General features: G+C 39.1%; 1 protein-coding gene across 2 annotated transcripts in view; it reads left to right on the top strand.

The window, feature by feature from the left end:
- Positions 1 to 27,141, top strand: part of LOC150079024 (cytosolic carboxypeptidase 6) — a 591,251-nt gene that overhangs the window by 571 nt on the left and 563,539 nt on the right. The window lies entirely within an intron of this gene.

Genomic DNA, 27,141 nt, shown 5'->3' with positions numbered 1-27,141 from the left:
AAGATTTAAACTGGAAAATAAAGCAACATCTGGGTGAAAAAAAGGTGTAGTTTACTACAATCTTTTTTTATAGAAAATTAAAATTGTTTACCGGTCTAATGAAGTGTAAAGGAGGCTGCATTTACATTATTAATATGTTTTTAGGCTGTGATTTAGTATAAGCGGATGAATCATAATATTATTATGATCATCGCTAAAATCGTTTGAAAGCTCGAAGTCTGAAGTATTTCCATTATGAAAGTCCTATTGTTACTAGTAGTCGTGCGAGTGAGCAGGATTTAATAAACCGCTCATGTACCATCATACATTCTTCGCTAATAGCAAAACATCTCCCAAGAATTTTCATGAAAAGTAACTTCTATCTGTAACATTTTAATATCTTGAAGATGCTTTGTTGATTGACCTAGCTGGCTTTACACTTTGTGTTATTGTTCTCCTCTTTCTTGCAGAGGTTCTGAGAACAATGGTCAATTACTGCCAATAAACTGCATATTCATATAAATATATTTATTCTTTGAAAATACGTTTTCTATTGAAAATTTAGTATTACATTCATCTGTTTAATTCACCGTTTTATATTAAAGGAAATAATTTGGGATTTTCCTAATTATTCAATAATCGTACGAATTAAGAAATGATAGTTTAAATAATTCAGTTTATATGAATTCTTAATAATTTAATTATTATCATTAAAATTTAGCGACAGCATTCATTTTTTTAAACGAATGTTCTATCGTTTTTTATGGATATGACTCGCACAATGATGTGATTACCACCATTTCCAGTGCTATGCGCATCATTGATTATTGCCAATAAACTCCTAAATTAGGGGTTAACTGGCAATAATCAACCCTTTAACAACAAGTTAGCCGTATTTCGGTTTTCCCTTTTACTGTTTTAAGATGGGAATTATCATAAAAGTGTTTAAGAATATACAACTGTTCAGATTACTACTAATTAAAAGGCATTTCTACCAGAAGCCCGTTCAATCAGATAGCTGGAGAGTGCACATCTATAAATTTTAATTAATCCTTCTGTAACTGGCCCTATCAGCGGTCGAGTTCCGTAAGTGGCACGTGGTGAATACTATATATCGAACTAAATACAGTATAGTATTCACAATTACTGGGATTATTGGTTGTTTTCATATTCAGAGCATATATAAATACAGTGGTGTAGTACAAGCTGAAGTTCAAATGAACACAAAAATTTTCTGCCAGTTATATGCTTTCACTCCGTATTTGGTTATCGACAGAAGATAAATTTTCACTTCACACCAATAGTAATATATTTTTGACTAGTAATTTCGTTTTATTTCTGAAACGTGTCTTTCAAAAATAAATAAACCTCACGTATTATACAGCCCAGAAAGCATTAAAATTCCCATGCACTGCTACTTGTGTTGAATCTGTTGCTTTTCATAAATAATGTGTCCCCTGTTAGGGTCCATTTTGTAAGTAAGCATATACAAACATTGGTGCGTGACAGTACAGATATCTGCAGCCAACGCCCGCTTTCTGTATATATGTATTTATATATATTATATATATATATATATATATATATATATATATATATATATATACACTAACCAATCGCTCGGAACTCAGGTCAACGTTGTCGCAACATAAAATGCCCTTAGTGAAATGATTGAAACACATGTCAGCAGCAGTGCAGTGCGCTGCATGATATGGTTTACTTATATAATATCTTTATTGCACTCAGCGAAATTTTTAAATGGATACCTGATGCAATACCCATAACAGCAACAATGCTAGGGGTTTACCACAGTCGTGTACCCGTCCACAAACCACTAATCATCACGACTAACGCCAGAAGTCTAGCTTGGTGTAAGGCTCGCCGTTCTTGGACCATTACCCAACGGAAAGCTGAGCTTTGGAGTGACGAGTCACGATACATGATCTACCAGTCTGACAATCGTGCCTGAGTGTGACAGATGCCGGAGAGAGCTACTGGTCCGTGTCGTCCAGACAATGAAATTTGGTGGAGGCAATATGATAGTCTGGGGTACTTTTTCATGGCTTGGCCTGGAACCATTGGTGTTTTGGCAAAAGCCATGAATACTGAGATCTATCTAAGCGTCTTGGATGATAATGCGTTACGTAGGTTGTAGCACTACTTCGAGATGTCTCATACCTGTATCAGCAGGACAATGCCCCAGGTAATACTGCTCGTGTTGTGGCATGCTGGATTGAGGACGAGCAATGAAACGTTGGACTGGCCAGCCTGGAGCCATGACCTAAATTCTATAGAGAATCTCTGGGATGAATTGGATTGTCGGGTTATGTGAGAAGAGACTGTCCAAAAAAGCAGTGCCGAACTGGTAACCGGTTTGAAGACTGAGTGACAGAAAATATCGGAGGACATTTACAAAAAAAAAAACCGAAAAATGCTCCATTGAAACCATAGGGTGTCATAACAGCTAAAAGTTTCAGCATGCGTTATTAGTTTTCCTATAAATAAAAGTTATTTGTATATATGCAGGTGTCCCAATATTAATGGTAGGGCACTGTATATTAGGCTCCGGCCGTTATCGACATAATTTGAAAGCTGACAGTATCAAAAAAAAATGAAATCGTTAGTTCTCCCCCCCCCCTCCCCAAATACTCCTTTCTTTAAGTTAAAGGAGTCACCAATGGGGTTATTTTCAAATTTAGGTTACAGAAAATGAAAAACAAAATACGAACTTCAAGGAGCGAGCGGTGATGGAAATATCTTTGCATCCTGTGTAACTACTCCATGGATTGAAAACAGCACTTAGCATTAATTTCCTTAGACACAAAACGATCCTTTGATTTTCAAACTTAACTTCACGTGAACGCAGAGAAAGAATAAATCTGAAATCAGAATAGTTAGCACTAAATGTTCAATAAATAATTCAACGTTTTATTACATAAATCAATATACAATGAACGATACACGACGCCGAGATATACAAAATAATTCAGATGGCCCTGGTATGCTCAGTTCGAAAACCAGACAGAATCAATTCCTGGTCTGATTTATATCCAACAAAGAAAATAGGTCATACATTATCATTCTATTCACACGAACTGTTTATTTCATAGTATCTCTTGGATTTATTGATTTGCAATCTCTACCACTACTTCAGGAATAATTTTCGTACTTTTTCCACCCAGTTGGCTGGCAAGATTTGTAGTCACGAAGGCAGCCATCAGTTTGGATTCAATGTTTTCAATAGTAATTAATACATTATTGTACGATACTCAAAAGTAAGAAAATTTTACGAGCGTACAATTTAATTATTAATAATAAAAACATATTATTATAAAAAGGTGTCTCTCCGACAAAATATTTGCTAGCTTGATGCTTACTATTAGTACGTAATTGCATACATTTATCTTATATAGAATATTGCATATATTCATCTTGTATACAATATTACTGTATAATAATGTATTATACAATAGTTAAAAATTCCAAATTAGTAAACACCTCCATCACAATCCACAAAAAAGATGCGTCCTTTTAGATTGGAGTATCTTTGGCTATTCAAATAAAATGAATGGGGAGTTGATTAGAATCGGGAACTGCTTCTTTTGATGCTAGAGTAGTTGTCAGAGTATCGGCATTTTCTTTAGAAACATCGCAAGTTCAAAAAAACAAATTCGTTTACTGTCACAACACTATTTACAAGAATCCATTGCAAAAGAGAAGTGCCACAGATCTGTCATGTTGGTTTCTTAGACGATCAAAGCAAAATACACATAAAACATGCGCGGTTCTCTCGATATTCACAAAGATGTGTACACTATCGGTCAGTAAAAATGTTCTCGTGGGATTGCCACTTGTTTGGTGCCTCCTTGGCTGAAATGTTAGCTATCTGGAGGCGTCCGGATCATGATGCAGAAGTTTGTTTGAGCCTTTTCAAGGACAGTTAACCAATCTGAAGAAAAGGGAGTGTCGATTTTCCCTTTTTTTTTTAACAGGCAAATTTGCTTTAGATCAAAGACCACTGAGCTGCATATTGCACTGTTAGTTTTCCAACCAGCTGCGAATCTCCTCTAAACAGCTGCCGTAGTCTTCCACAGCGCCACATCCAACCCCTACTCGGTATGGGCAACTTCTGTTACTAACAGGCGAACAACTAAAATCCATCATCACAGTCAGAATTTCACAAAGGAAACATCGCAATCTTATTCCCCACGAGGCATTTCTCCTGCGCGATGCCGAATAAGCAGTAACTATCGAATGCGAATGCGCTTTTCTTATTCCAAATCGCTTTGTTCCATTGTTCAATAGTGTAGCATGTATTAGCCCATTAAGGACTACGCAACCCCGTACTTCGGTCAATAAAGGCTTCTGTTGTGCACGTCATCTCCAAGTCCCATTTAAGCAAGTTTCCTTTCACAGATCACAGAGAAACACTGACAACCAAACTCAGTCTCTTTACTCCTGTAATTCAGGTCCAGGATGCGCCTTTGTGAACAGCGCAAAGTCATCATGATACGATGTTTCGCGTGCTGTTGATGGAGCCCAGTACGATCACAACCAACGACAGTGGTCGTTATTTCACCTTAATCTCTATTTGTGCAACTCGTGAGACCCCTTTGGGCTAGAAAATATTTTACCAAGCCAGAATAATAGCAGTATAATGTGCTTGTGAGATTATTTTCCGATGATCTTTGGGGATAATAATTAAATGTTCTGTCTTTCTATATTATATTCAGAGGAGTTTAAGTTAATTATTTTGACAACGAATACGATCATTAACCGTATTTAGCAGTCATACAGGCTTGAACCACGGTCCACTCAAGGGGCGTGTACTGCACTCTTGCCCCTGGCCATTCGGCTACACCATTTACAAATTACAAATTATTATCATTAAATTATAATACTTTTAGGAAAGTATTATAATTTAATGATAATAATAATGAATGATATTAAATTTATAAAAAGAAAATGACATAAATAAATAATCTTTATTGACGTTAATGTATTTATAATTGGTTAAAATACGACCAGTTTTTCTCATCGAACGACAATGCTTTCTTAATGCAGATGGAGATTAGATTGAAATCGTTCATTGCAATATTAATGGGCCCTTATAATTTTCAATGAGCTGCGATCATACTGGAAGTACGATCGTTTCTTACTGGATGTACATGACCCAGTAAGAAACGACCGCATCTGTGGAGGCGATTCTGTTTTAGTATGAATGTGGGAATTATTCTCAAGGATGGATGAGAAACGTGGCTCACGTATCACAAATATTTGGGACCTTTGTTAAGTTTATTAATAGTTTTATTGTCATCATCGTGCACATGTGTATATATGCAGGATGTTCATAGAAGATCTGAACTATTTCATGAAGCAGCTTACGGAGGGGATGGAACCAGTGGACCAGTAGCAGTCCTAGGATTTTCGGGATGGGGGGAAGATTCTCGGGAATCGCTATAAAGTTTAATCATCGTGTTACAGTAAAATAAATCCATATACTTTTATCATAAGGAAGAGCTTATGATAAAGGTGGTGGTGCCCGATCTGGAACGCCACTAATCCCGAACCTCCCTAGAACCAAAAGGAACATCACTTCTTCCTATGGTAGTTTGGCGCCATGTTGCATCCAGCAGAAAATTGCGCTGGACCACGTCCTGCCCCTCGAAGAGCAATTTTCGGGTACGCTGTTGATTTCATTGTAAGTCTAATTGTCTGGGCGAGCAGCACAGACTATGCTGCTTGCGCTTATAACCACTGTGCCGCACAGTGGTTATAATCATCGTCCTCCCTCCAACACCGAGTGGAAAAGGCCCCAGTTCGAATATTATCAATTACGCCAGGAACTTTTATGGGCTTTTTTTTTTCCATCAGAAGCTCGGGTTTTCGCTCAACAAAACAAGCAAATCGACCAGCCAACACACGCAATTTATGGACATATTACACATTAGCAGATTAATTAATTCCCTGGTCAGTAGCGTAGCTACCCTTTTTTAGGCTCGGAGGCAAAGAACATGTCCGGGCCCCTACTTAATTAATGAAAATTGCAAAAAGAGGAGACAGCCAAAGACGACGGGCCCCTAAAAGGCCCGGGGCCAGAGGCAATTGCCTTGCCTGCCTACATGGTAGCTACGCCACTGTCCCTGGTGACCCTAATTATTAAAATAATATACAGAAACGGTCAATTACGTTTTCGTATATTAATTTATTATATATTATGAATCTCAATTGGCGTAAATTAAAATTCATAGTTTATTCTCTAACTTTCCGCTGTCGGCTCTCTACCCTTTGGACAATCGCTAGACTAGCTGGCTCGTTTAGCCCTCATGGATAGCACAGTTGGTAGGATCGCCGTCCTCCCCACACTGGATGGAAAAGACCTGAGATCGATCTAATCCCGTCGATGAAGGGAGGAATTTTTATGGGTCTTTTTCACAACGTGGCTGAGTTATTCTGTTTCAGGCGAGCATGGCATGTTTTTTTTTTCTCCCGGAAACTCGGGTTTTTCGTCCAGCAAACAGAACAGCGATCAAAGAACATACGCAATTTATCGACAATATACAAGGAGCAACATGTCCTTAGTCGCCGATGCTCCTAAAACTCAACAACAACAACAGCTGGCTCTTTTAACTTCAAACCACGGTACCTACTTTTGAGACCACCTAAAATCGGGGGCTCCGGGAACATGCTGGATACAGGCCTATGCAGAAAGACAACATTGCCATTAGCGACCCACAGAATATATCGACAGGTAAAACTAAAAGAGAGAAGTAAAAATATAAGTCACCCAAGTATAACAGGGAACGCTAGGAGCGCATCATACACATTACGCTTGTATCATTTTTATACATAGTAGACTACCAAGGTAGATGAATTGGCATCGTTTTAATCATATCTCATATTGTGAATACCTTCACAACGAGCTGCCATGATATTGCATTATCTCAAATAAGTAACGCTTCACCAATGGAGAATACCACCACCTAGGCGGCTCTGTTTCAATGCTTGTTGGCCCCTCTTAGGTGGGTGATACCACCCACTTGATCTGCTAGTAATCATCGATAAATGCAGTTGTACCTTGTGACATTGTAACAATTTCTTAACTGCATTGTAGCAGTTCTTTTTACAGGGACCGTATTTGCTTCATCACGGCAACTCTATGCGTCACAAAGCACTTGAGCTCTTTTAGCTTAGAGAGCATCTCTGGATTAGGGTGGTGTGTGTGTGTGTGTGTGTGTTAAGCGCCAAAACAACCAAGGCGAGACGTCAATACCGTGTGTATTCTTGATTGTCTTTTTTTTTTTTTTTTTTTTTTTTTATGAAAACCCCAAACACGAAAGGTATCAAAACCTATAGTACTTAGTACCGTGAATGGGTTGAAGGAGAAATATGGGGAGAGGGGGATGCCGGAAACTTTGCTCTAGAGACTAAACATGGGTTTCACCACTTCAAGCCTCCAATAAGCAAAGTGGTGGTATTTCACCGGTTGATGAAAGTCATCTACCACCTGTCTTGCTGTTTGCAGGAGAAACCCTGGTGTTTCTGGAAGGAAAACTTAACACTAGGCTGAGATCGACTAATTCAACCACGTTACAAAAAAAAGTCCGTATAATTCTTCTCGCGTCACTGACGAGATTCAATACGAGACCTATTCCAGCCGGTCGGTGTGGAATGGCGATGATTATAACCACTGCGTTACCAGCGAGGGCAAATTGAAAGAGAAAGATAGAAAACTCACGCCGTCCCAGATAAATCAAGAATTAGTGGAACAAGTTTCCGTTCTCACGTACCAAACAATTTGTGTGACTCCTGTTCAGGAGAGAGCAAATGTTTTTATGCGGGAGGGAGTTCCAACACACATTTCTCAACTGGTGAACGAACTGCTTTCGGCCATGAAAACCACATCATTTCATTTCTTGGCATTTTACCAATGCCTGTCAACCTCGTTTTTTGGACTTCAGTCCCTGTTATTTCTGGTTATGGGGATATCTCAAAGACGGGGTTTATCGAGGCAAATATTCAATCTCGGTTTGACCTGAAGGAAAGTATCGCAAGGCAAGTTGCCAACATCAGTGTTTACATTATTACGTTTTTTAAAGTAAAAAAATAAAACCCCTTTTTTGTAATCATCTTCACTACGGGGAATTTTACAATTTCAAAACGAATTGCCTCCATACAGCACTCCTACAAATAAAGAGCACTTCCCCCAGAGACGTTTGAAAGATATCTGGTGGTGGTGTTAGCAGAAGAATAAACCACGTGCAATTGTTAAGCTTTATACCATCAGAAATGTTATGCCTTTCCTCCCTCTCTGATGAATGATAGTACCATCGAAATAGCCACCCGGCTGATTGTACCTTGTTGAAAATAATCTTCAATATTCCTCAGTGTTGTTTATCGAACTAACAAAACACGAAAGCAATGAGTTTTGAAGGCAGTAATGTTCCGCATGGAAGATACGAATATGAATATCGTTAAATTGTATATCTGCTCTGCTGTTCCGATTCTTAAGAAAGGACCAGTAGCAATTGCTCATGACTCATTTATTCGTTCATATACAAGTAAATTCGTTAATGGCCTTAAAGGCAGTCCGCCATTTCTCTTCTTCCAATTGCCTGTTTTTTTAATTCGACAGACATGTCAGAATAATCCTCAATTTGATCCTTTATCTCAGCTTTAGTTTGGATAAACATGCATACTTTTCTGTAATTATCATCATTGGCATCTCAGGTCATTTTTACTTTTCGTTCTGGTTTAATCTTCAGCACCCTCCAAAAATGGTCCACATACAGCTGTTTTCATTCATTGGACGTGCTTGGATAAACAAGGGATTCAAACTGGTATATAAGGAAGGAGAATGAGCCACACAAGTTAGTCGTTCTCGTCGGAGCACATAGAGCCGAATTGATCCCAAGAAGGAGGGGTGGGGTTTTATTGTGAAATATCACATTGCTGGTTTGTGGGCATTTGTCTTACGTAGAATGGCTTCTAAATGTTAGTTCAAACCTGCCTTGTTCTCTGTGATTATGTACTCTGTAAAATTAAAATCAACTCTTAATTAACAAAATTAAAAATTAACTCTGTAAAATGACGAGAATTGGGTGTAGTGCTCCGTTTGTGCAATGTGTGGTGATGTTGCTTAGTTGTTTTTGGCCCCTTTTGCTACCAGGATGCAGCGGTCACCAGGAATGCTGCTTCCCAATACCCTTTCATTGCTGGCTTTTTTTTAAAAAACTCAATTTGAAAACCAACTCACTTACCCATATATATTATTACCATAAATTGCGTGTCTTCTGTGGTCAATTTGCCTGTTTTGCTTTACGAAAAACCTCAATTTTCAGGGGGGGGGGGTAACTTTGCTGTCCACGCCTGAGACCGACTAACTCAGCCAAGGAGGGAAAAAAGCCCATAAAAGTTCCTCGCGTAATTGACGAGATTCGAACCCGGGTCTTTTCCACCCGGTGTGGAGAAGACGGTGATTATAACCACTGTACCATTGTACATCACCAACTGCAATCAGGTTCTCGCCATGCATGGTGCAGCAAATCGTAATTGGTTCATAGAGACCTCGTGCGTAGCACACTGCATATAAGCACCGTCTTCCCCATAACGGGTGGAAAACATCCGCGTTTAAATCCGGTCAACGACACGAGGAAATTTTTGGGGCTTTTTTCACAACGATGCTGAATTAGTCGGTCTCTGGCGAGGGCTGCATGTTATTCCTGTCGGAAACTTGGGTTTTTCGTCCAGACAAAGAGACAAATCGACCACGAACACGCGTAGTTTACAGATGTAGCATATTCTGTCTGTAAACAATAAAATGATCTAAGTCGCTGATGTGCCTAAAGTTATGCAACAACATTGGTCCATCGAGCAGTTGAAATTGGTTCTATAGATGGAGTATGCATGGAAAACATCCGCTGCATGGAATGACCCCTTGGAAACAGATCATCACCACTAGCAACATAATTACTTTCTCTAAGCTAGATGCTCCCAACAAACATCTGTGATCCGACCTGCCCTCAACCAAATCAGTCGGCTCAGTCATATGTTCCCAGCAAACACGATTGGACTTCTCAACGACTTAAACATCAACCCTGAGGCGATTTGCGTAGACAAAGGCCAACAGAACAAAAGTTTTTGCTGATACCTACTCAATCTTGCAATTTTAGACCTTTCATTTTCCATCGCCCTACGTGGCTTCTGTGCTAGAGGATAATCTGCGTTCCTTCTCCTGTTCCACTCAGCTTATAGCATCTTGCCGGCATCCCCACATTCCTCTTGGACAGACACTGAATGTATATTGAGCATTTACATTGAACATAATCTGTTTTCGCCTTTGTATCTTGTAACTTTTATATTATCCAATATAGATATTGTATTGCTACGTTATATTTGCGTTTATCCTCCTAGCATTTGATTGCTGTCTAGGAGTGAATGTAACTTTTACTTTACTTCAATTAAACGAACTGGAACGTTGTATAACAGCAAACCTAGAACCAAAGAGTTCTGTTTGCTGTTTAGAGTTTAAATCCCGAACTGAGTCATTCAACTCTTCTTGCTTAATTAATTAATGCGGCTCGTTCTGGTGGACTAGCAACCAGAAAACTCTAACGAGTTTTCTGGTTGCTAGTCCAAGTCTGTTGAGGTGACGGTCCAGCAAAGTTTGAAACACAATAATCCTTGCTATTCTTCACTGTTTCCTTTATCCCATGGTTTTGGGGAATCTGATATTCGCCAATATTCATTGCAGATGATATGTTATGGTATTTGATTCTGTGATGCAGATAATACAGCACTAATATGGAGCCCAAGTTTTGTCGCAATCACCAACCTTGCAACCAAAGTACAAAGAACGTGCACGTTTATTAATACTGCAGATTCTTTTCCTCTGGATTTTTGTTGTAACTGTCCACACACGTAACCGAAATTGTCAGGATGGTTCAGATATTTCCTTTGATTCTGTTTAAATACTAACAGTACAATGCCAAGCAAAACGCTGAAGAAACAAACGATATGTCATAGATAGGCAGATGAACTGCACACGTACCCTCACTACAACTATCTTTCCGTTACGGAAAGAAAGAAGCGAGAGATAGGACATGGTTCAACATGTTAACTCTCCCCAACGTTACTGCCATCTGCGAGCACATGCAAACTTTTTTATTTGCAGGTAATACAACAAATCGGTACCATATCTATTTCCCTAAACTGTAGTAAGATATACATACGATGTCTAAACTTAAAAACCTGTATACGTAGAAATTGTAATGTGATGAGAAATTTTAAGAATTATTTTCGAAATCTACGCACAAAAATTGATTGCAAATGGTTGATATATTAGTGGAATTAAAAATCACGTTGGCCAGTATAATCAGTTTTTACGATATGCTATAAGCAAGCCCTGGTGGGTGCACAGTTAGTATCGTCACCATCTTCCCCACACCGGCTAGAAAAGACCTGAGTTCGAATCCCGTCAATGATGCGAGGAATTTTTATGAGCCTTTTTCACAATGTGTCTGAGTTAGTCGGTCTCAGGCGAGGGTAGCATGGTTTTCCTCCTGGAAACTCGGGTTTTTCGTCCAGCAAACAGCAAATCGACCACAGAACAAGCGCAATTTACAAACATATTGTATAGGCGCAATATGGCCTAAGTTGCTCATTTCCTGAAATCCAACAACAGCTATAGCCTATAAGCAAAGAACTTTATTGTTTATAGTTGCTCACTGCACTGTTTTCTTCAAAGGTTTTTCCTTTTTCCTGCCCACCGCTGAAAAGTCGTGTACATGTGGTCGTGAGCAGGACTGTCAAGTGTGGGAAAGCGTATAAAATGAGTCATTCATTGGTGAAGGCGTCTTGATGCAGTCATGTCACTGGGGATATAATATGAGGAGATGTCCGACCTGCATGAACCAGCCTGCGAGTAGACAACCTAATTCTTGAAGGGGAGGGGTAACCTGGTTAGTGAAAGCTCCTAACAACGTGATAAACAAGTCAAGGGCTGCACGTTGCATAGTTACGAAAAAGGAATATCTGAATAATTAAGTTAACCACGAACCCACCCCATACGGTAATAATCGAAGGCGAAAATGGCATTATTTCCGGATAGTATTTACAGGTGACCCTTGACCCTTCCTACTCTGACAATTCTGGACGTTCTCGGTGCCATTTAATTGGAAATGTGGATTGTCCGACCACAAAATGTTCTATGGTTTCCTTTCCAGCTTCATCACCATGTCGATTTGGTATGGATTTTAATTATCACGTCTTTATGTGATTCCGAGTTCTTCTCTGAGGAGAGTTGGGCATTAAGTAGTGCGATTTCGCTAAAGTGAATTAGCACTAGCGGTCCTCATGTGATCCATTTCAGGTGGAGATATTTACGAGAAGCAGCTGGTGTTGCAGTTGTTCTGATACTGTATCTAGCTAAGGTCCACAACTCGATGTTAGGAGGAAACATGTTCGTTACCTATTTTTATTTTTATTTATTATTTTTTAATGGTTTTTGACTTCTGCATGTATCCATCGCTGTTTGATTTGCATGCTGACTGAGTATAGGGCCACATTCACGCTAGTATCACTTTTAAAATCTGTTCCTCCCCACCTCACACCACTCCTTTCTTCGTGGTCTTAATATCATTCTTTTAAAATTTCATTACTATCTCGTTTTCCTTTCTCCATGTACAGGCTCCTTTAATTATGACATATTGTATATAGAAATAATACTATGCACTTAGTACCAAGCCTTTCACTTCGTGGTATTTTGGAGAAATTTGGTCGCATAATGCATACATATGTCACCCACCTTTTAAGATAAACAAAATGATTTATTGATTTTTCTTATTCATATATTTAATACTATTTCAAAATAGGCTGATAATACAAACGGAATTCATTTTGATTTTGTGAGTCCTTAAAACTCTTTCGATATATCAATGACTTTTAAGATAACAGATTACATTAAAATCATTTTCTAGAATCAAAGTCAAAAACGAATACAGTATTTTCAAATAAACAGCAGCCTCGTAGCTATTAAAACTCCCTTCTACTAATTGATGAGTTCAGATGTCATCTAATTCGACATCTGAACGTATTATAAGTTAATTATTCATGACTAATTAAAATATAATAGAGCTAGCAAGCGACTGGAGCGAAGCTAATAGACATTTAAAATGTCTATTAAAACAAGCCCTAAAGTCTAATAAAACAAGCCCTAAATTCTGTTTCAAATATAGGAAAAATACCAACGCACACCTAACAAATTTATAAATAGAATTGTGAGATGTTTTGTAAAATGCTGTACTTTAATTATGGGAAAGTAAAATAAAGTTTTTTAATAATAACAAATTTCTTGATAATTTTTGGTATTTAATTTTTAAAAGAAATATTATTATATTTCAGAATTTAAATAGAAATTCAACATACCGGCTTACGTTAACAGAATACCAGATCGTCTCTGATAACTTGTGCCATGTCTACTATAATTGCTATTTTTTTTTTTTTTTTTTATGTGAACCCCAAACACGAGAGGTATTAGAACCTATAGTACTTAGTACCGTGCTTGGGTTGGAGGTTGAGAAGACGAAAGAAGATATTTGTTGACATTGGACTTGAACTTCTGTAGATTGTAATTTTCAGGAAATACGTATGAAGGAAGGTTGTTCCAGAAAACGGCAGTTGAATGAATAAATGAGGAAGATGAAAAGTTGGTTCTGTGGGTTTGAAGTTGGACAGTAAATGGATGTTGGCTAGTGGCGGCACGTGTTCGGACTGTTTTGAAAAAAAGAGAGAGCAGGAATTATAGAAGCCAATTCAGAAGAACACCACGCCACGGAAGTATCTGTAGAAGAGGCATGCAGCAGAAACAGTACGTCTGTGAGAAAGCGAGTGGAGAGACTCCGTTAGAGATGAATCATTAATTAACCTAACTGCCCTCTTCTGAATGGAATCAAGAAGCCTGAGAGAGGTTTTGGGGGCACCACCCCAAATGTGGGAACAATATTCCATGGCAGGGCGGATTTGCGATCTATACAGAGTGAGCAGCTGTTTGGAAGAAAAGTAACGCTGAGAGCGAAAGAGAAAACCAAGTTTTTTAGATGCAGAGGAAGCAATATTTGTAATGTGCTTGTGCCAAGAGAGATTAGAAGTCAGGGTAATCCCCAAAAGAGATATATCCTTTTGCCTAGAAATTGGAGTGTCACTAAAGATAAGCATAGGAGCAGAAGAATCCTTTTTGCGAGATATAAGACAAGACTGAGTTTTAGAAGGGTTGAAATCAACTAAGTTGTCTTTGCCCCACTGGAGAATTACCTGAAGATCGGCATTTAAGGAATTGGTAGCAGATTTTCGAGAAGTTTAAGCTGATTGAGCAGGGCAAGGTTTCTCAAAATGGAAAGTTGAATGCAATGTGCTATCATCGGCAAAACTATGGATAGGATTTCCAGTCAATGGAAGAAGGTCATTGATATACAAGAGGAAAAGAGTGGGGGAAAGAACTGAACCTTGGGGGACACCGGCATTAGTGGAGAAGTTAGAAGACAGAGAGCCATCTACCATCACCCTCAGTGAGCGATCAGAGAGAAAACTGGATAACCAATTACTAAAAACAGTTGGCAAACCATAAGATGGAAGCTTGTTTAGAAGACCTTTATGCCAAACACGATCGAAAGCCTTTGAGATGTCAAGAGCAACTGCTTGTGTTTCACCGAACCTTTCCATTGAAGTAGTCCATAAATGGGTAACATAAGCCAGAATATCACCAGTGGATCGACACCGACGGAATCCATACTGGCGATCGTTGATCAGACGGAAGGTTTCTAGGTAGTTTAAGAGTTGGCGGTTAATTGATTTCTCCATTACTTTAGAAAGAGTAGAAGTAATTGCAATGGGACGATAATTGGATGGGAGGGATTTGTCACCCTTTTTAGGAACTGGCTGGATATGAGCAAATTTCCAAGCAGAAGGAAAAACACCTTTGGAATAAGAAAGTGAAAAAAGGCGGCAAAGAATAGGAGTAAGTTCAGGAGCACAGATTTTGAGAACAAGTGGAGAAATACTATCAGGACCTGGAGCTTTCTTAGCATCAAGATTCATCAAAATCCTTCTGATATCCTTTTGACGGAAGACCACAGGAGGCATTGAATGGACCGTGTTGGGAATGGTGGGAGGTGTTTTACCAAGTTCATTAATACATGAGCTGGAAGAAAAATGGGATGCTAGCAGGTCAACTTTATCCTTGGCTGAAGTGACAACAGAACCATCTGGTTTGGACAGAGGTGGAAGCAGAGATGGGCAAAAGTTGCGGCCAATAGCTTTGGCAAGAGACCAGAATGCTCGGCTACCATTAGGGCAAGAAGCAAGTTTTCTACTCTTAGCCTGTTCAAACTCTAGTTTGGACTGATTAATAACTGCTTTACAATTGTTGCGAGCTTTGGTGTAGGCAGAAAATGAAACTGAAGAATTAGAAACAAGCCAATTACGATATGCAACATTCTTCTCTTGAACAGCCTTAGCACATTTATTGGAAAACCAAGGTTTAGATAAAGGACGAGATTTTAAAGTGGAGTGTGGGATAAAGGATTCCATTCCTGCAAGAATAATTTCACTGACACGATCTGAGCAAACGTTGACATCAGGAGTTTTCAAACAGTAATCTGACCAAGGAAAAGAAGAAAAGAAGTCTCGCAGGTCATCCCATTTTGCATTCTTGTAATGCCAAACAACACGAGGTTGGGAATAGCCATGAGATAAAGGTTCCATTGGAGAAGAGACAATCACCAAGTTGTGATCTGAAGTGCCTAAAGGACCTCTCACTTCGACCGTGTACTTAGAAGGGTTGTTTGTGAGAAAAAGATCAAGCGAATTGGCTGTATGATTCGGATTGTCCGGTATTCTTGTAGGTAAATGAACAATCTGTGCTAGGTCATTAGTAATTGCAAAAGCCTCAGCATCTCGACCTGCTGGGTCGGTGTGACTAGAAAACGGAAGCCAGCTGGAGTTGTGAACATTAAAATCACCAAGGAAAATTACCTCACTGTTAGGAAAGTTGGACTGGAGAAAGTCAAGTTGCAACGAGAGGAAGTCAAAGAGCTCCAAGTGATTAGTGGAGTTGGGAGAACGGTAGAGACAACAGATGAATTTGACACAATGAGGTAGAGAGATTTTAAGCCAGAGAAGATCAAAGAGAGGAGATTCCAAATTGCCAAGTCTCTGACAGGGAATATCAGAACGGACATATGCACAAGTACCACCTTTGAGGCGAAAGGAATCATACAGCGAATAATTTGGGCATCTGAGATGAACAGTAGTTGAATCAACCGATAACTGAGATTCTGTCAGAAAAAGTACATGGGGTTTGGCAGACTGCAAGTGGAAATGGACATCGTTGAGATTAGAATTGAGACCACGTATATTTGTGAAATGAATTAGGAAATCCTTGGGAGGTTTAGATCTTTTCGCAGATAAGCTTGTTCTATTAGTTTGACAATTCATGGTGTATTCAATAGTAAGAAAAAGTGGGTGGGACATGCTGTATGAAGTAATGAAATTTTTGGATATGGCGTACATGTGGGAAGAATATACCCAGATCCTTGACATAACGTGGCCTCGACAATGCTCCCCGCATACACACTACTCGGACTCCCTCCAGTCACTATCTGGCAGAGTAGAGGTAGCAAGATTATACACTAGCTGATCCGGAAGCCTCCTAGAGAGTTACCAATAGGTTCGGTCCGGTGTACTAACTAGCGGCCGGCCTGCGAAAACCGTTTTAGAGCTGTACCCTCGAAATGTAAGGAATATTGGATCTCGCCACAACGTTCATCATAACCTCAAGAGTCATCAATCATACTGCATGATGGAAGAGATAGGGAAGGGTTGACCGGAACTTAGCTCTAGAGACTAAACATGGGTTCCACCACTTCAAGCCTCCAATAAGCAAAGTGGTGGTATTTCACCGGTTGATGAGAGTCATCTACCACCTAGTACTGCCTGGTAACATAGAGGGGCGGCATTCCTCCATGTGGTGTGGGCGCCACACCTCGACCCCTGCTTACGTTGGTTCACACCTGGGTGGTCACCCACCATGTGCTTGTGCATGGAGGTTATACCCAGGATTACTAACAGTCCCACCATCGTGAAGGTGCAAGCAGAGGATTTGGTTGTCACAGACCGTCCGGACTTCGCCGAAATTGGGTCCACTTGACTTGAGTGTCACCCGAATATCAGTTCCATCAGCGTTTTAGACTCCCAGGTAGCAAGTACAGCTTGTCTGGCATATCTGAGAGAATGTCTGTGACAACCTCAAGGACCTCAAGCTAATTTTAATTATTGAGTTAATTAGGGTTAAGTGCATGCATTACAAAATTAGAATATAAGATTTAATTTGGTGAAATACCGCGGATAGATTGACAAAAAAAAAAAAAAAAAAGTGAAAGCTGTTCTCCATATAAAACGCCTGTGATTTTACAGGTGTCACGGAATCGGCGCATGCGTAGTTTAGTTAGCAGAGTTCTCTTCACTGTTTTACAAAAGGAAAATCAAACAAATCAAAAAAATGTTGTATGGCTAATGCTTATAGTGCTTTATTTAAGGGGTTATATAAAAGCCAGTAAAATAAAATAACGCTGCCTAAATCTAAGGGGCAGGTCTCAACCCCTTCTTTCCTTCCGATGCGTGGAAATATCAATGAGAAACGTAAACTCATTTGCCTATAGGTAATCAGAAATATCAAAGGTTGTTTGGGCACCGTGCTCTTTATGAAACTATGTGGAGTGTGGCTGAGCGATAGAAATTCCATGAATAGGAAAGCTGTCGCAAACGGAATGGAATAATACCGGCACTTCAGTTAAAATAACGGGCTGATGCATCATTGCGTCCAATGTTACGTCGTTTCAACGATCAGATCTCGTTTGTCTTTATCAATTTACTACGGCACTTTCCAGTTTAAACAGAGCGCGCGATCTTGGTTAGTTGAAAAAGAAAGACAAACAGAAAAAGAAAAGAAATGGAGTCTGTGTAAGGAAAATACAAGTTTGTTCGCATCGAAAGTTTCTGCACTAAGAAAGTTGGGTTTTTATTTCATTCTATTTTATTTTTTCGTTGATAGAGTTGGTGTCAAGTTCAGCGTGTTTTTACAACGAACTTAGGTAGGTTTGTATTGTTATTAAACGGACTCGCGTTTCTTGTTAGTGGGTCTTGAAGCGTTCTTCCTGTTCCTCGGTTTTCACAATGAGACAAACTGATTTAAGTGTGGTTTTAGTGAGGTGAAAGTTCATAGAACATAGGAGTTTGTGAAGTAAAAGCCGCTGCAGACAGCTCATTGTTCTTCGGTGGTTATTATCGTAACTCTCTGAAAGGCTAGTTGATAAAACATCATATACAGCTGTACTATTCACACGCATGGTGTGATTGCAGAAGTAGTGTTTTTTTTTTTTTTTTTTTTTTCGGATAACGTATATGACTCTTTCTTATTGGTTCTCAGTAATCATCATCTAAGTGGTGTTCACCTGGCAGCGTGGCCTGACTGGCGCATAACGAATGGAAAAAGAAACCCAATTTAAAAATAATTGTAACTACCGAACAGAAGCACGCTTCCATCAACAGAACTGGTGCTGAAATAATTCGTTTACATTCATCGGCTTTAGACTGTTTTTGCTGGTTTGGCATATCCTTACTGTACACGCAAACCAACGATAGCTTGATAGACAAGCGTTTTGTTTAAATACTGCACGAATGTCGATATATCTATTTTTAGACAGTCTACAACAAGCTATCTTAATAGATCAATATAGCTCTTTGACACTTTTTTTTTTTTTTTTTGATCACTCGACTGTCTTTGCCCAGTCTAAAGAGCGCATGAGCATTTCGATTATTGGATGTAAGACCGCTCTTCTATTGTCTGGATACCTGCGCATCACTGGCATTTATTGCCCCTAACGCTAATTTTAAACAGACGCTCTCGCGTGGCATATTAATTTTGCGTTATTGGGAAAAACGGATCTGAATTATCCGCAGAAGGAAAAACAACAAAACGATTGGAGCTCTCTTCCCCACATTACGCATGCACGGCGCGTGGGAGATAGAAAAGATGGATACTCTGTTCCTGTTTTGTATACTTCCGCATACAAAACAGAAACAGCGTATCCATAGCTGTTGTTTAGTAATGTCAACCTCGAAAATACGTGTCAGCATTATGCAAAATGATTGGTATTATTACCATAACAATTAAAGACATTTTAATGGGGTTATCTGACTATAACCGATGACAACTTCTCGCATGCAGTAAACAGAATGAAAATATCGAATATTTCTCAAACATCTGGTTTCTGTTCTGTCTCTCGCTGTTTGTTTGATAACATCGGCCTGCCGTTAACAGAGGGTTGGGTAGGAAACGGGGACCTAAAAAAATCATTACTGGGGTTGCCGGGAAACGGGAGCCGGTCTAATCATTAGTTGCGTAACTGGCCTGTGTATTTAGTATGTCAACATAGCGTGTCCAGGCTTTGTGTGAACTTAATGCTTACATCATAGCGAAAGAAAGTGCTTGACAAGGGATTAGGTGACCTTCCGTTGACTGAGCACGTGGATCGAATGATCCTACCTCCACAAAGGTTGTAAAATGCAAATGGATTCGTAATGGATTTAAAAATTAGAATTTACGAGCGCTTATCTGTTCATTTTCCTGCCGATGTCCATCTTCGAAATGGTCTTGCAGCGAATCCCCTCCTAATCGCAATTATAAGACAGTTTCAGGATTGGCCGCGAGAGGGCGCACCGTCCGATTCATTTCGGAGAATAAAAAAAACGAAACGTAACTTAATAAATATAGCTCCCGTTTAGGAGTATTTACCTAGTGTCCGGCTTGATTGAAGCCGCCCATTATTAAGAAGGCTTAGGGGTATTAGGCACTTAAGGCAGTGTCGTAATGACCCTTGAACATCTGCTCCTGTGAGAACACACTCGCGACATCATTCATTGTCGACTCGATGGTGTCCTGGACCATCGCAATCACTCCGCACATTGTAAACTTAAATGATGTACAGCTCTGCGTATCTCGCGCTCCAACATTACAAACACGTGAGTGAATAATGAGCGCGAGAGAAAAAAAAATAATAATAAAAATAAAACAAAATAATAAAACGAAGAGCAAAGTTCTGGAAAGAATCCAAAATGTTTTATTCATACGCCGTCGGATCGTCGCTATAAGTTGTTAGTCGTTGGGAGTGTATTAAATAAAGTCTGGAGGAGAACCCGTCAGAACTCGGAGGTTGTAAACCTCTCGTGGGTGTCAGCGTTTAAGTGTAAACGTACAAATTTGAAACTTAATTGTCAGATTGAAATTTTTTTTTTACTTCGGCTACGTTTTTAAGGGCAGAAACGCACTCCCGAAAATAAAAAGTGATTATTTGGTGAAAGGGCGCTTTCTGTCCCCACTAGTATTCATTCTGGTGCGATTTTCAGAGGCCCACAAAGGATATTTTTAAATTAATTTGATTTCGTTGTATGACTCGATTAATTAAAATGCTTAAGGTAACCATTAATACTTTTGCCACAGTTACTCCTTCCGGAAGTGGATGTCCCGTCCACTGACCTCAGGGAATTGTAGCCTTAGGCAATCCTCTGATTTCCCCATTGTAGCTGTTCTGATCTCACCTTTTGGCACACCAATAAAAACAGCAGTCTTACTCTATGAGTTGCTACTACCGTACGTACCAACGATATATTTTTATGCACATTGGCGCATGCGTAAAGCACATTCACCATATCTGTCCGTCCGTCCGCATGTATTAGTTAGACTCCCAGTGGACAGATTTTCAGGAAATTTTTGTATTTAGCTATATAAGAGAGATTTTTTTTTTCATACATATCACATAGGCTAGCTATCCTATATGGAGCTTAAAAAATATTATTTTTGTTGCCTTGAGTTGATTGGAGGAATTAATGGGCAATGTGACGGATGCGTAGAAACGAAATTTTCTCGGTCTGCGCATATGAAGTGGTTATTTTTTGATTATTTCTGGTGTGTTTTATTTTATTTTATTATTTTTTTTTGTTATCAGTTTACTAAGTATATAAATCATGAATTATTACTATTTGCTTATTATGTTAATTGCGGCATAAACGTGAAATATGTATTGAATTTCAAATTGTTTTGTCAAATTACAAAAGGAATAAGTAAAGTATTATGAAACTTTTGAGTAAATATTATGTTTTCAGATATGTGCAGTGAAGTGAAAACGATTACTGCCATAAAGGAGTTTACTTATGCATGAGTGATGCACACACATCATTTCTACTAATATAGAGTTTTATTTATATCTCATATTGTTATCTCATAACGCTTCATCTATTGTTACTTATTCTCAAGGCCGTTTCAAGGCTTTTTGGCCCTGTTGTAAGTACCCTGTTGTTGCAATAGTGACAGCTCAGTTATGAAGTATGATTCCACAATATGAGAGATACATGCGTTGTTTAATCTAAAAGATATTTCTTGGCTAGCTATATATTGTAAAGTTATGCTTCCTAACTGGGTTGTCACTATTGCAACAACAGGGTATCTTCCCATCCACCGATTAGAAGCCAATAAGCTTCGAAACGGTGCCGTCTGGGTGGTGGTATCCGCCGAGAATAACGATAGTCTTCTCCACTGGTGCAGCAGTACTTATTCGAGGTAGTGCAATACCATGGCAACTCGTTGTGAAGGTATTCACAATATGAGATATAATTAAAACAACCTTGGTAGTAGAAATGATGTGTGTATTACCAATGTATAAGTAAACTCCTTCATACTCAGGCATTTAGCCAAGAAAAAACTTTTGAATTACTGTCATATATTACTAGCCAATTAGCTAATAATTATTTGATACCAGGAATTGGCAAAATTATAGTATTTCAAATTTTTTTCCGGTAGAACGGGAATCACTGTAAACTAGAAATGGGTGAAAAGAGGAGATCAGTCATCCTGTAACTGTACAAGCTGCTAATTGAAAGGGAATTTCATCCAAGTTGTCCTCTTCAGCTCATGTAGATCATTAAGAAGAATTCCTGCAGAGAAACAAACCTAGTGGGGACTAAGTTTGGCTGCCTGCCGATATCATTTATAGTGGACCCATTAACTTCCAACCCGTTTGAGTTTTCTCTCCTGATACCATCAACGTTCGAAGCGTCATCACCAACATTAATGAAAATAATGTCCAGTTTCATGATGCAGTTGTGGATTCACAAGTTTCTTCGAGCCTTAAATGGGCGCTTAAAAATAAACCAAAATCAAACATTTATTTGAATGATTTTGAGTAGTTATAACTGCTCAAATTGAATAAAAGCGAAGAATATTTAATCCATAACACGCCCTGTTAAGCTATACCTTCACAGTTTCGCCGACTTGTCCCTGTTTTAGTATTTCGCGTGCATTTCAAATTTGAAACTCGAAGCTCCTTCATATTGATGACATTAAACCAATCCCTGATAGCGCAGAACACTAAAAGGTCAATATAACTAGTACCGTGAACTTCAATCTCAGGACCTCAGTCACAGAAAAACTGTGTAAGTTTTTCTCAGATTTTTTTCCTAAATTTGTTCGGACAGACAAACCGTCTTTACAGCAAATACAATTTCAGACACGATGCTGCATGGCCTTAGTTTCCTTAGTGCTCATCTCCTGAATCCAACCAATAATTTTACTCACTGATCCCACGAAGAAACTAATCTCCAGGCAGACACCAATCCCTTCATTACATCCACAAAATATGTTTTATGTTTAGTTTATTTCATTTCATAATTAAAATCAGTGATGTCTATAACCCACGTTTCAAGTGTTAACCTGAATCAACGACCCTGTACACGAAAGCATTAAGAACACTCTATTATATGAAATCCCCACCCCGGAAGTCCATATTTCTCGAAAAATACGTGGTAACATCAAGATCATCACGCAGGAACAATTTTGCCCTCGTCCCAGCGGACCTTAACTTTTGTCCCGTAGTGCCAACAGCACTCTGACATTTCTTACTGCTTCTCTGCAGATGCAGCTTTCACTAATGTTTTCATAACTGTTTTACTGATGTTCTTTTATCTGCATTTCCACAAAACAATTTGTATAATGGCCCTTTCCGTGGTCTGTTTCGCTGATCACATTTTTCACATTTGCAGTATGCAAGAGATAAAGTTGAGGGTTTTTACAACGCCACTGGTTTTACGAAGTTTTCTGTAAAAGTCGACGTGCCGGGTTATTCAAAGTAAAACAGGCCCCTCGTGCGCGCGTGTGTGTGTGTGTGTGCATTTCCGACTTCAATCAATCACATATTTTATTCTTGTAACTCCACGAATCACGTTCAATTATTCTCAGAGACGTGAATGCCGGCACTGATCAATACGCTGATATTGGATTAGCAGCGCACGATTGCAATTCAATAAATGAGAAGCATCCATTACGAAAACAGCTTTGTTGATTCGCAACAGAAGAGGCCAACTTTCGAAAGAAAATCACGAATACCGAATTTTATTCCTGCGCTGAGTTATGGGGCGAAATTAATTGGTTCATGGGCCGTGCTAAAGCGGATTGAAGCCAGCTCCAAGACCCGAAAAAAAAAACCAGGAGAAAAACCGTTCGCTCAGCCAATCCCATTTATAAAACGCTTTATTCTTAATAGTTTGAAGTTCAGCTCTTTCGGTTTTACAACTGAATATTTTGTTTTCAATACTTAAGAGTAAAGAAATATTATTATTTATTTTCCACTTTTTGGATAAAGGGCTTTTTTTAACGCTAAAGTTTCATTTATGTTTTATTTTTGCTGTTTATTATTTTTTATTAAATATTTATAAAGTGTTAACTAGTTCTGACTTTGTTTGCAGACAAGACAATAGTTGAAGCGAAGCACCCGGTCAGGATAATCAGATCTGGAGCACTGAAAGGACAAGATCCAATCACCTTAACAAGAAACTTAAAAATAGACTCTTGATGCAGTCTTGTGGCCAATTTTGATTATTTTCTTCTTGGATAAATGCGATGCATGTTGGAACGTCACGTTGTTCGTCTAGTAACGGATCTTTACAATTCAGGAACATCGCACTGTTGGGATCATCTAGTAACTCATCTTTACAATTCATCCTTTGTTCTGAGAAATTCGTAAAAGAACTGAAGGTGGTGTTCGTCGAAACAGCGAAGATGTGGGACACAGTTAATATTTCATTCCCGTGCACTTTCCACTGGTTGCGTAGTTACGGGATTTTATGAAAACATACAAGCGGATGGAGATTGTGTGTGATTTTAAAAACTGTTTTCCAGAAAGAGCTATAATCTAATAAATATTTAACATTCTGTAATGTAGAATAAAACTTAATAAAATGGGAGCTGAAATGGGACAATTAATTGTCGACTTAGGATGTCTGTGACTGCTTGTATCACTCTACGGTTTGCACCTGAATATGTCTATAAATAGAGGTTTTATATACACTTTTGGAAGCCAACATACCACGTTCGAAGTGAGAGAATTTTCATCTGGGTGAGAGAACGGTCATGCGTACACTTTTAATCAATATGTGAACACGCTAGTTCATAAGAAGATTTAGTATTTAATATAGTATTAGTAATGGCCCTATGGCACAAGGAAGCCTAAGGCTTATGCTGCACCAGCCAAAAAAAAAAAAAACGGAGTAAAATAATAATAATAATAATAAAATTAAAATAATTAATAACTAATAAAAGAAAAGTAAATAAATAATAAAAAGAAAACCTATGCCTTTCCCTCCTCCCGTAGGGATAATAACTATCCAAGCTGACCTTTGAATTTCCCCAAACTGTCAGCCTCTACCACCCATGTCGGTAACTTATTCTAGTAATTTATAACTCGCTGGCTAAAATAAAACTTCCTGCAATCCAGTCTAAACAACTCCCCCGTAACTTGAAATTATGGCCCCTAGTTCTAGAATCATTTATAACTGTGAAAATTTCGTCCTTATTCATTTTACTTATGCCTCTGAGCCTTAAACACCTCGATCAAGTCTCCTCTAAGCTGCCTAATTTCCAAGCTCTGCAACCCACATATTCGAAGTCTTTCCTCATATGGACGCCCTTTTGCCGATCTCACCAGGCGAGTTACCCGTCTTTGCACCCTTTCAAGAAGCTCCATGTCTTTTTTTAGTTGCGATCTCCACGCATGAACACAGTATTCCAAGTGTGGTCTAACAATAGTCTTATACAATGAGATTATGACGTCCTTATCTCTACTAGCAAATGTTCGGTAAATCATCGATCGGACACGATGGGCTTTCCTTGCAACCTGTCTACAATGCTCGGAGAACTGCATGTCTGACCGTATCGTAACTCCCAAGTCCCTTTCTTCCATTTCTGGTTTTAGTTCAACTCCACCAAGTTGAACTAAAGAGATCCCAAGGATCATTTTACTTATGCCCGTAGGTAATAACTATCCAGCTGACCTTAGAATTTCCCCAAACTGTCAGCCTCTACCACCCATATAGGTAACTTATTCTAGTAATTTATAACTCGCTGGCTAAAATAAAACTTCCTGTCTTGGGACCACCGTCTTGCCCAAATAAATCAGTCTTGGGACCACCGTTGCCCAGGTGTATGACCTTGCATTTTGCTGAATTAAAGCATAGCTGCCACTTTTCTGACCATCTGACCACCATCCCTGAAGTCTATCTAGGTCACTCTGAAGAAGCTCTGCTAGGCGGTGATCATTAACTACTCTACCGATCTTTACATCATCTACAAATTTAGACATCACGCCTTCTACCCCTTCATTGATGTCATTTGAGAAAATCAAAAACAACAGTGGTCCCAAGACTGATCCTTGGTGAATCCCACTTCTTACATCAACTCAATCTGAGGAATAACCATTTATCAAAACCCTCTGCCTCCTGCCCTGAAGCCATCTAGCTATCCATCTAAGGATTTTCCCTGTGATTCCAACCTGTTCCAGCCTACAAAGTAACCGCTTTATATTGATTCATTTTGTTTGATCTTTGCTAGGGTTATGTATGTAATTTTTCGTGTGACATTTCAAATATATTGTACGAAAAAGAGGCTTTAAAAGGACGTCGTTTCAATTCTGACAGTTAACTCGCACTGAGTAATGGTACTGTAGAAATTAATTTTTAGAGTTTCCATATCTCACCTATGAAACTATCGATATTGCAGTTTCGTTAATACGTCCAGATTTATAAAATTTTATGTTCTGTTTATTGATCAATTCCTTTTGCACTTCTGCAAATTAGCGATGCGTGCAAAAGTCATCTCTTCCATGTGAAGAAGAGAAGACTTTTGTGCACTACTAGTATACATTAAAGTCGTTTAGATTTTATATTATAAAAAATGTATATCAATATACATTAGATACCTGGAGAGGATGTTCTGTGGATGCTTTCAACACTGCTCGACAAATTATTCATGCCTATAGAAACATGGATCGCAACACGTCACTTCATTCCCGTATTTTGGCTTGCTCAGTGGGGTCAGCTACATCTCCAATACTCAGCATGGTAAGTCATCATCGTTTAGATGATTCTTTGAGAAGCCGGGCAGTCGCCGGCGGAGGTGGCACTTTGGCTTCATGTGGCACACAGTTTCGTCCCGGCTCTATAGAAGCAGTTTCAAAAGACAGAAACCATTACAAGAAGCGCTGGCCAAGGTCGTCTGAGGGCTACATGAGCGCTATCTGGCTCTAACAGCAAGATGAAACCCTACGATGTCCTGTCATCGTGCCGCTTGAGGTTGTTGCAACCACAGTTAAAGCATTTTCAACGGGATTGTGTTAAGAAGGCTTAATTCAAGTGGACTATACGCAAGGAAGCCAGTGGTTTGTATCCCATTAACCCCAAACCACCGCAGGATTCGGATTCGTCTAAACGTGCCATAAACATGTGACTTGGAGAAATAGGGCACAGTTCTGTTCTCTGATGAGTCCCGTTTTAGCCTACAAACAGACTGTAGACGTTATTTCATCTGAAGATAACGAAGAATGGGGTACCATCCCTCCAACGTCAGGGAAATGTAAATTTGGAGGCGGTGTTCTCGTGGGAGGGATAATAATCAACGGCGGCATCCCCTTTCATGCTTTTGACAGGGGTATTGTAACTGCGCAGAAGTACCGAGAACAGATCCTCGAACCGTATGTACGGCTTTTTAGGGATGCGGTTGGCTCA

This window comes from Mastigoproctus giganteus, chromosome 10 (assembly GCF_048544385.1).
Source record: "Mastigoproctus giganteus isolate SK-2022 chromosome 10, ASM4854438v1, whole genome shotgun sequence".
NCBI classification, from domain to species: domain Eukaryota; kingdom Metazoa; phylum Arthropoda; class Arachnida; order Uropygi; family Thelyphonidae; genus Mastigoproctus; species Mastigoproctus giganteus.
Note: the sequence above shows the minus strand (reverse complement) of the source record. Positions and strands in the feature narration are given on the sequence as shown.